Source organism: Pyrus communis, chromosome 1, assembly GCF_963583255.1.
Source record: "Pyrus communis chromosome 1, drPyrComm1.1, whole genome shotgun sequence".
Taxonomy (NCBI): Eukaryota; Viridiplantae; Streptophyta; class Magnoliopsida; order Rosales; family Rosaceae; genus Pyrus; species Pyrus communis.
The window spans coordinates 39,009,335-39,021,095 of NC_084803.1; the positions used below are offsets into that span (position 1 = coordinate 39,009,335).

The 11,761-nt window shown below is 36.9% G+C and overlaps 1 pseudogene; it reads right to left on the reverse strand.

Moving 5' to 3' along the window:
• Positions 1-362: 362 nt before the first annotated feature.
• On the reverse strand, positions 363-6,220 carry LOC137708006 (uncharacterized; annotated as a pseudogene).
• Positions 6,221-11,761: the final 5,541 nt, after the last annotated feature.

Below are 11,761 nucleotides of genomic sequence, written 5' to 3' on the forward strand. Positions count from 1 at the left end.
ACTTTACCCAATATTATTCATGCTCAAGCTTGGAAAAATGCTCATAATCGCAAGCTCAAGCTGATCAACTCTGATAATTTTTTGAAGCTCTAATTTTTTATTGGCTTTGCTCAACTCATTCTTTAAACAAACTCAAGCTTTTGTTTAGTCCGATTTAATTTTCATAAAAACCTAATAAAATAAACATAACAAAACTGTTGATATTAATGTTGCAAGAGTGTGCACAAAATAATAAGTTAGTACTTTAAAATGACTTCATATCCAACATAAAAAATACGAGCTGCTCTCAAGTTTTGTGAGCTGAACGCTCATCTCATTTTTCTAACGAGCCTAACATTTTGTTCAAGTTCAACTCGTTTAACATACAAACCGCGCTTACATTTATTTTATTTTGAACTATAGTTACATGTATGTATGTAATATTATTCAACTGTATGTATGTAGATATATGTACATGAAATATTACACACGCTGATACAAACATATGCACTTGAATCTAAGATGAACTGAAACTACAAGGTGGGGGACCTTCAAACCGTATATAATCGTACATAATCCCTTGGAAAGGACTGGTGCATCTTGGTTGTCTAAAGAAGAAATTATTATTCCCCTCAAGAAGCTGAGCGCCTGGTACGTTAATGTTGTACAGCCAGTAAATCCCATGGATTCCATGTCTTGCAACCGAGTTATCCCTCCCTATCAATCCACTAGTAAATAGAGGTCGCCTTGAATCTGGATCGTTAATCCGAACCTGACAGAAAAAAAAGGAAAGATAGATCAGTGTGATTTATAATCTACTAATGAAATAAATAATGATGTACATTACCTGCAATTCAGCAAGAGTTGCAGATGCAATTGCAACTCGCAATTTATAGCTACCGTTCCGATCCACATTTTTAGTTCAAACTTGATCTGCCATGTTGTTCCTTCATGTCCGTTGTCTGTTTTCCTGCAGTACACGAGAACTTTAAGCACCAGGTAACCAAACGAGTGACATCTTCATTATGATTTTCACAATGAAGGTCATTATGTAAAAGAAGTAAAGAACCATACCTGGGAACCTGAGCAAAGAACCAATCTTTAGCATAATCACTAACACCGACAATGTAAACCAAGTCTTCATCGGGATATAATTCAGCATATCTGTTCCAGAGCCCATATTGCCTGAACCTGCCAGAAGGACAATGTGAAGATTGTGACAAAAGAAATTATTACCAACCTCTCAAGCATTAACATAGATCCTTTATAGAGGTCCTACTCTTAACTAGGTTTGTTTCCCCCCTCACCCACTATCGTTTGCATCAAAGAAAAACATAGGTCCTCAATTTGGCTGATGGATCGTTTTAAATGAATAAAAGCCACATATAAGGTGATACAGAAAATTTTCCACCACTTGCACGTTACGAGTACAGAAGGGTAGTTTTGATCACATTAATACGGCATTATGAAGATCCACAATCAATCAACTCTTTAACATTACAACAAATGATGGCTTGCCTGTCAGGATGATCTATGAAAAGTCTGTTGATATACTTTGGATCAGGATCAGGAACATAAAACTCTGCAGCAGAACGATCAGGAATGCCTATTTCCCACAATGTTGGCCCATGTCTTGGAGGTTCATACACAAGATCACCCATTTCGATAAAAGAACCTGTAGCTCAAGTTATGAAACCAAAATGTGCAAGGAAGGGAAAGAAGAACTAGAAAAGGTTTAACAAAAAAACAATTGACTTTAGTATTTAGGAAGTCCAGAGTTAAAGAATATACCTGAGGTTATGTTAATCACAGCATCATACCGGTAATCTCCAATAAAACCAGGCACCCATGCATAAAGATTGTAAGTGCCAGTACGCACATTGTTAATAGAAAAATAACCACGGTCATCTACCCTTGTCCAGAATTGATAGTCCTAACAAATGTGATAACCATATAAGGATGTCTTTAGACATTGACTTATGGAATTTGAATCATGTTTCGCTACACATAGTATATAATATGGTTTTACCAGTCTAATTACTTCATATAATTTCGATATTAAGAGATATATCAAAAGGGCATGTATCAACGGCGTATTCTATGCCATAAAGTAGATCACTCGAAACTTTTTCATGGTAACTGTGAGACCTTTAACACAATAACCACAAATGTGGAATAATTTCCCACTGCTCGGTGACTGTGACCTGTAGTGAAGCCCAGCTATATTAAAGAATAGAACCCTACGTAGATTTCAAATTACTTAACATCTTAAAAAATCAAAAACCATAAATTTTCTTCGACGTAGCACATAGCTAATCAGCAAACATTGTGCAGCCCAAGATTCATATAGAGGTTCACAAAATTCACCTTGCATTCTCTTTGCCATGATCCTGCATCTCCTGGTGGGGCAAGACCAACATACGCACCATTTGCAGGTGTGTATTCTTCACTTATGTACCTGGACATTGTAATTAAAAGGACAGATCAATTTAGCATACTCGGCAAAAAATTTCAGGAAAATAAAAGAGGACATAATCAACCATTAGTTTTCTTATTTTTGTTTCTGGCAATGGGAGCCATCAATTTGATACTTGGAAATTGATTTATCATCCACTCATGTTAATTAATTGCTCATTTTCTACTGAAGTTTTCAAATGAAGATAGAAAAGAATAGAAAAGAAGTGAAACTGATAGTACTCAGATTTAGTAATTAATAGTACAGACCATAAAAGATAAAACTAATAATACAAACTAGTGTATCTAAATTCGAACCTGTCCAAGACAAGTAGTCTACCACTCACATTACCCCGTTGACCGGACTTTTGGAAATCCTCAGATGCGGGGAAACTATATGGCCAGCTTTGTACTTCTGTCATCATCTGAATGCCATTTTGTGTCAGCAGTTTTTAATTAAAAACTTACTTTCCTGACTTTCCATCTTTAGAATGAAAGCAGGGTTGTTTTCTACGACAAACCTGTATTTTAGCATCCTCCCATAGCCAAAACGGATCATCTTTAATTGTGGAAGAATTGAGATAGATAAAAACAGGGCCGAAAACCTTCTTCCATGGTTCGCCACCCCTAAATTTTGGCACCAGATCTTGTCCCGCATAATGACTACTAAGAAACATCTGATGACACCAACAGAAAGGTCATAATCAGACTAATGTCCCAAAGTTATACCAACATTTCTGATGAACAAGAATAATCACATACAGCAAGAGTGGTAGGGCCGACATGTGAGGTTAGGTTCTGTTTTAGAGGTCCACCAGATCGAAATTCATCACTGGGCGTGATCTGCCAAAACCCGACTGGTGGGTTGGTGCATATCCACCCATGAACCTTATTATCTTTGTTGTCACATGAGTACTGGTACTTGTCATCCACCTACAGCTCATAAAATTATAATAAAAGAACCGATGCATAACAAAAATATAACGAAAGAAATGCACTTAAAACCAAGGTTCTAAAAGACGCTAGGCGCTAGTCGGGTGGCCGGCTGGGGCCTAGCGCCTAGGCGGCTAGGCAGGGTCTAGGTGGGCGCCTAGGCAGACTAGGCGGATTTAATTAAATCTATTATATTTCGTGTAAATAAGTATGTGTTTATGCTTAAAATATATATGATTTCATCATAAACTACAAAATAGAATGACATATCTATTATGAGTTATTGGAACATAATGAAAATGTGGGAACAAGCATATAAGGTGCGTTCGTTTAAGTATTCAACAAAGTCTCTTACAATTTATTGAAAAAATAAAATACAAAATGAAAGTTATCTATTTTCTATCTAAGTGAGTCGCAACCTAGGCCGGTGGCTAGGTGGGTCTGAGCGGGCTAGGCGGGTGCCTAGGAGGTCTAGAAGTGTGCCTTAGTAGGTCTAGGCGCCCTTTCTTAATTTTCAAACGCCTAGGTATTAATCGGGACGGTGGTCAGCTGCCTAGCGCCTAGACGGCGCTAGGTGGGGATTTTTACAACAGTGCTTAAAACCCTCACAGAGGTTAGAATAAAGTCTTATTTAGTATGTGTATGGCCTTCAAAGTTCACAACTTTAGTTTAGAAAGATCTTGACCCACTAACGGGTTGTTTCCACCAAGAAAACCAATGACAATAGTAAAATAACTTGGAAGAATATGTTTGAAAATTGGCTCAATAGTCCCATGCCACCATCACCCCCAAAACAGAAAGACACTCCAACACATTAATATACAGTAGGAAGTTGTGAGAAAATACCTCTCCTGCGAGGTCTTTCATCTTGGGATCGACAAGTAGGACAGCCTCTGGGTAGGCAAGGGCTTGACATCGTCCTGATGACCGATCATCAGGTAGGGGCATGTATCTCTGCCTGTTGTCTGATACAGTCATGTATTGGAACCTATCAACTCAAATTGTACCATTGTTAATAACTCATATGCAAGCTAAAATACTTACATTTATTACTAACTTTTTGTTATGTGCCATGGCATAAGCTGACTAGGTAATGTAAGACACACACACAAACTTTTTTCTTACTACAAGTTTGAAACGTCATTACGAAAAAAATCTATTTATAGGCAATTTCAGAATAGTTAAACACAGAAAAACAATATACTGCAAATAACTGATCCTGAGAACTCTAATAAGTACAAACTCCATAATCCCGGAGTTCTAATGAAACGAAACACTAATTCTTAGTTTGCACCTACCCGAAAATGAATACAAAGTATAGTCTCGTATGCAACATCATGTCTTCTAATAATTAGTTTGGTATAAACCACTGTGCAAAATGAGAAACAGTATTTGACAATATGAAAGCAGAAGTTTGTTTTGTTTACTTGTCTTTTCTCAGTTTAAAGGTTATTCTGGTTTCACCAATGTCGAAATCAGGCCAATCCTTCAGGTGCTCGTAAATGGCATAGGAGTAGAAGCCTGAGGAACCACGGAGCATTACAAACCTAAATGAAATACAGATAACACTATCATTGAAATAACAGGAATCACAATGTTACAGTCAGTTTAAATAAGCCAAGATCCTAATGTATAACTGGAATTGGCTGTACTCATAAGAATAGAAACTGTGTATGAATTCAGGAGTGACCTTTTGTCTATGTTTAAGGGAACGTATTTCCCCTCAAGAGAGCGATCCCATGTTTTTGAAAATGAGAGCTCAACCTGTTCCTCATTCTCCACTATAACCTTAAAAGTTGTACCTTTTATCCTGTATAGTTATCAGATAATTTCACTCCATCAGATAAAGTAAAAAGGTTGCTCCAGTACATCTAGAGAGAAAGGAGGGGAAATACATACACATCAAATATTCCCTTACTTCCTGGTGCACTCCAAACAAGGTCCCAATAACTACACAATCATTGGAATCCAAAGTCATAATCTTCAAAGACAACAAGGGCCAAATATATTATATTAAATGACGAAGAAGACGAGAGTAAGAAGGAGAAGGGGGAAGAGGGACAAAAATAGAAGCAACTAAACACGGTGATCATGTACCCTCTGTTAGTTTCCTTATTAAGAGGTTCAAGCAAATTGTCAATGCCATTATATCGTATTCCAGTGACAATGCCATCTGGGTTTGATAAGGTGACTTGGAGTATGCCATTATCCATCATCACCTGCACACGGAAGCAAGTTCAAGCACAGAAAGCGAACATTAACATAACCGAAACACATTCATTTTTCCTCAACAAAAATCTAAGCTGATCAATTGATCAATTCAAATTATATCGATTTAGCAACTTCCAGCCTACAATAAGGCTGATCACTCACATGGGAGCCTTGAATATGCAACTGCACCGCGGCAGATGACATAGTGTACGACACTTGATATCAATTGGAGCTTGTTTGCCACAAACAACCCAGATTATGAATTTCTGAAGCACACAAAAAACCCAAATTTATGATGTTCTATGTGCAAGAAATGTGGCGCAATCCGATCATGGAAAATATGTAATTTGCAATAATTACCCAGATGGAATATCAATTTCATCCAATTGACTCTTTCCCAAAAACCAAAAACACATGTACTAATATGTAAAGATCAAAATTTTTAAGAAATGAAAACAATATCTGCATTTGTTAAAGCTGTGATCACTTACACGAGAGAGATGGGTTTGCTCGGGTTTGTGAGATCACCAAGTTGCCCCGGAAGATGTTATCGTCTTCTTCCCTCAACGTTGGTGGGTGAGTGAGAGGGTGTAAGTGTGATGGCTGATGGCTGAGTGAGAGTGAGTGTGATGGGGGGTGGGGGTGGCATAGGATGATTAATTTGACAGTTGACAACTTGATACCTGCCGTTGCCGCGCATTTGGGAGAATTGAGGACGGTTTGCTATGGCCAAATTGTCATGTACTTATTTATTTATTTATTTGTTATTATTATTATTATTATTATTTGTCAAAGTTATTATTATTATTTGGTTTTTTTTTATCACAAATGGTTTCTTAAATTGACCTTCACAATCAAGATGGTCTCTGAAATTGAAAATCAATTAATGTAGTCCCTGAAAATAAGTGTCGCAAATCAATGTGGTCATTTCGTCACAATTCTGTTAAAAATTCCATTAAGTGCTGATGTGGCACATAAATGAGTCTCATAAGTCTTTTTCCCTCATAAATGGCCATTGAAATTGACCCACGACATCAAAATGGTCTCTAAAATTGACCTACGACATCACAATGGTCCTTGAAATTGAAAATCAATCAATGTAGTCCCGCAAGTAAGTATCCCAAATCAATGTAGCATGTCCATCACAATTCTGTCAAAAATTTTGGTATCTATTGATGTGACACATAAATGGATTACACAAGTCTAATTAAATTAAAAAAATTACAAATAAGTTCAATAATTTAGAGGTATTTGTTGATATGCCGCCTTGAACTTGTATGCAGCTGCCAATTTCCCCCTGAACTTTAATTTTAGCGATGGCCCTTGTGAACTATTTTAAATAGCCAATTTCCCCTTAAACTTTAATTCTAGCCGATCTCCTCCATGAACTTTTATAAATAGCAATTCCCCTCTTGGCATTAGATTTTAAAAACTTTTATTCAATTTTTCATCCATCCAGTTTTTTCCCTTTTTGCCCTCATATGGTTGTCATGTGTTGTTTTCGTGAACAAGATGGATGGAAAATTAGATGAATTTTTTTAAAATCTAACACCAAGGGAGAAATTGGCTATTTATAAAAGTTCAGAGGATAACCGGCTATAATTAAAGTTCAAGGGGGAATTGGCTAACTATAAAAGTTCAATGGGGTAATCGACTAAAATTAAAGTTCTAGGGGAAATTGGTAGCTCCATTCAAGTTCAGGGGACAAATCGACAAATATGCCAATAATTTAATAGTTAATAAAAAGTTGTGAACCCAAAAACCCAGTTCTGCAATCACCACCAATCGTAGTCCACATTCCTCTACCTTCTTCGTTGTCTATTCTCTAAAAAAAAAAAATTATCAATACACTCACCTTTACACACTTTGACACCCTTCACTGAATTGAAACTGAATCGAGATCACATTTGGTGACGACTTGGCTGATTGGCAACAACTTCTAGGACATCACAATTAACTTTTACGCGATCAACATCCTTGAAACCTTAATCTTGGAGAGCTTGTTTAGCACTTCCCTGGTGGTCTAGTGACTCAAAAAACGGCGAGGTCTGCTTTGAGATAATGAGGTTATAACCATGGTGCATTTATTGTTGGTTGAAAACTATTTCCAAACCCCCTCTTAGGCCTTTGTTAAGCCTTGTGCCTTCAATAATTTATGGAAGGGATCTCTCTTCGGAGTAGGTCCTACTATAAGAAAAAATTCTATTGTGCAAAAATGTATTTAGACAACTTTTTTAATTAATTATTAAACCCAGATTAGCACATAACAATTTAATTTTACAGAATTGTAGCGAAATGATGATATTGATTTGTGACACCTATTTTGAAGGACTATATTTATCGATTTTCAATTTTAGGGATCATCTTGATAGGGTGGGTCAATTTCAAGGAATATCTTGACGGTGTGAGTCAATTTCAGGAACCATTTGTGATAAAAATCCGTAAATCATGTGGGCCCCATTTATGTGCCACATCAGCACTTTACGAAATTTTTAACAAAATTGTGACAGAATGACCACACTGATTTGCGACACCTATTTTCAAGGACTACATTGATTGATTTTCAAATTCAGGGACCATCTTGATGGCGAGGGTAAATTTCAGGGAACATTTGTAATAAAAACCTTATTATTTTGAGTAGAGCGATAAGGAGTACGGAGAGCCGACAAGATCGAACTCGCTCTAAGGTATATAGACTTAGTTTTTTATTGTTACTGCGGTAAAGCAACATCATTTTATTTATCTTGATCAAATGCCAAATTGCCCATTTTTTTTCAAAAAAAAAATTATGGCTACAACTTAACAAATTTAAGAAAGTTTTTTAATACAAGTGATATCGAGAGGGAGAATTAAACTTGGAACTTTAGGTGCACGGTCTTTAACTCTTAACCAATTAAAATACAAAAATGGTCAAATTCAAAAATTAAAGTTGGGTAGAATGAACTTTGAAGCCAAATTTATTAGGGTAAATTACACTTTACCACCTCATGTTTGAGGTCTATTACAACCTCATACAACATCTTTAAAACATTTCACTTTCATACCTCACGTACTATTTTATTTTAATATAATATTTCCGTTACATTTTCCATTCCATTGCTCCGTTAAGAGCTGATGTGGCTGCCACATTTGTGCCACGTGGCTAAACAATTAATTAAAAAAATAAAAATATTAATTAAAAAAACTGTGAAAAAAGAAAGAACCCAGAAATCCATTCCTCCCCCCCCCCAACAAAAAAAAACCCACCTCATCCCATCCCACCCCACCCCCACCTCCTCCGCAACCCCCCCACCCCATCCCCACCTCCCCTGCAACCCCCCACCTCCCCGGTGGTTGCCCCCACCGTTCATTGTCTTCTCCGATGATTCCCGATGCACCCAGACGACTCCAACGGTGGCTTCACCGTCGTTCCTCATTGATGTCAGACCACCACAATGACCCAATGTTTCTCGTGGAACAAACACAAGTCTACGCTTGGTGATTTTCAAACCCCAAGCCCTCGAATCGAAGAGCCCAATCTCTGACTCGACTTCCCTTAGCGAAGTTCTCGTCGTTTTCGACAATGGTAAGCCTCGAGGGTCATAGAGGCTCTAACGGCCTCTGCACATTCGTCCCCGACACCTCTCGTTCTTCAATTTGTTCAAACATTAGGATCCCAATTTCAGGGACCTCCATAACACCATCTTCAGTTAACAAGCCTCTTACATGGAGAAGAAGATGTGGGAGCGAGAGAGGAGAAGGGAGGAAGAAGAAGGAGAGACTTATGAGAGCGAGGGACCGCTTTAAGGTGGAAGAAGAAGATGAACAAGCAGTGGGGGTGGGTTTTTGGATAGGAGGTGAGGTGAAGAGTGGAGGAGAGGGAGGTGGGTCCAGGGGGGGAGAGAATGGGTTTCTCTGGCTTGTTTTTATTTTATACTTTTTTTAATTAATTGTTTAGCCACGTGGCACAAATGGTGGCAGCCATGTCAGCTCTTAACGGAGCAATGGATGAAAAATGTAACGGAGGTATTATATTGAAATAAAATAGTACGTGAGGTATGAAAGTGAAATGTTTTGAAGATGTTGTATAAGGTTGTAATAGACCTCAAACCTGAGGTAGTAAAGTGTAATTTACCCAATTTATTAGTGGAAAGTTTTTCCAAAGGTTTGCATAGTCTTTTTTTTTTTTTTTTTGAATATTTTTGCTCATCATCGTGAAGTGATAATAAGTAGAATGATGATCACCACTCAATATACCACTCTTGGATGAGTTATAATTTCGAGATTTGTGTAATGGATAGACACAAATCTCAAAATTTACACTCATCAAATAATAATAAGTAAGGTGATGAGCAATAACACCATTTAAGGATACGCACCCCTTAACTTGTTTGGTAATTGGAAAGTAACAACGGAATTTAGAAACAAATTTGCTTTTTTTCTTCTTCCTGGCAGTGTTTTAAAAATCAGCCAAACTCTAGGCTGTCTATTACTGCAGTGATTAACCTCTAAGTGGTCACAAAATCAAAAAGAAGAAAAATATTGTTGCAAAGCCGTTGGTGCAACTCACGATAAGAAGATACCACCGTTTTATCTTTACCAGGAAGGCATCGATTTCCTAAAGTTGCAATGATTTTGATTACATGATTATCCCCCTTTTTTCTCCTTGAAACGAGCTCACCGTCTTTGTTTTCCTGATATTTCGATTTGAATAATAGATAGATCAACTTTTTAGACCATATTTGTAAAATATGTGACGTGTCACTAATAGAAAATAAACATGTTAATCAACTTTTCTTTTAACCCATAATCTTTTGGCCTTTTGTTTTTACTAGCCTTCATGCACACGCGTGCAAAAGACATTTTTTGAATCACGGCGTGCTATGCGCGACTACACATTTTTTGAATCACATTATTACTAGCCCATTGTGAGGCTAAGCCTACTTCCTCCCCTCAGGGTAGATAATATTGTTTGTTCAAAAAAAAAAAATCATTTGACAACTAATTGAATCATATTATTATGCGCGTGCGAAAGACCTTTTTTTATAACCGGCACTACGTCTCTTAAGATGTTTTGAACGTGTTTGAAAATAGAGAAAATAACCTTTAATAAAAAAACTGATTGAATCACATTATTACTAGCCCATTGTGAGAACTAATTAAATCACATTATTATGCGCGTGTGAAAAACATTTTTTTATAACCAGCTGTCACATCCCGGCCCGGGGCGGATCACTTCCCGGGCCCGCTCCACCACCGTAGCACGATATTGTCCGCTTTGGGCTTACCATTCCCTCACGGTTTTGTTTTTGGGAGCTCACGAGCAACTTCCCAGTGGGTCACCCATCATGGGATTGCTCTAACCCCCTTCTCGCTTAACTTCGGAGTTCCTACGGAACTCGAAGCCAGTGAGCTCCCAAAAGGCCTCGTGCTAGGTAGGGATGAGAATATACATTTAAGGATCACTCCCCTGGGCGATGTGGGATGTCACACTAGCACTACGCTTCTTAAAGATGTTTTGAATATGTTTAAAAATAGAGAAAATAATATTTAATAAATAAATAATTGAATCACATTATTGCTAGCCCATTGTGAGGTATTGATTATAAAAATAAAAATAAAAATAAAAATTGCACAAAAAAAAAATTTATTATAAAAAAAAAAAACTATTTATATGATGAAAATACCCTTGCATTATTTTGGACTGCTTTTGAACTTTTTTGTTTGTGGGCATTTTTGTCCCATTATTTTTTGTGAAGCCCGTGACCCCAAATAGGGCTGCTAAGCACGTACAAAAAGCATTTTTTGAATCATAGTGCTACGCACGACTATGCAATTTTTTGAGTCACATTATTGCTAGCCCATTGTGAGGCTAAGCCCACCCCTTCCACCTTAGTGTAGATAATATCGTTTGTTAAAAAAAAATCGTTTGAAAACTAATTAAATCACATTATTATGCGCGTGCGAAAGACTTTTTTTATAACCAGCACTACGCCTTTTAAGATGCTTTGAACGTGTTTAAAAATAGAGAAAATAATATTTAATAAATAACTGATTGAATCATATTATTGCTAACCCATTGTGAGTTATTGATTATAAAAATAAAATAAAAAACTGCACAAAAAAAAATTAATTATAAAAAAAAAACTATTTATATGACGAAAATACCCCTGTATTATTTGACGCATAACTTGGGCTGTTTTAG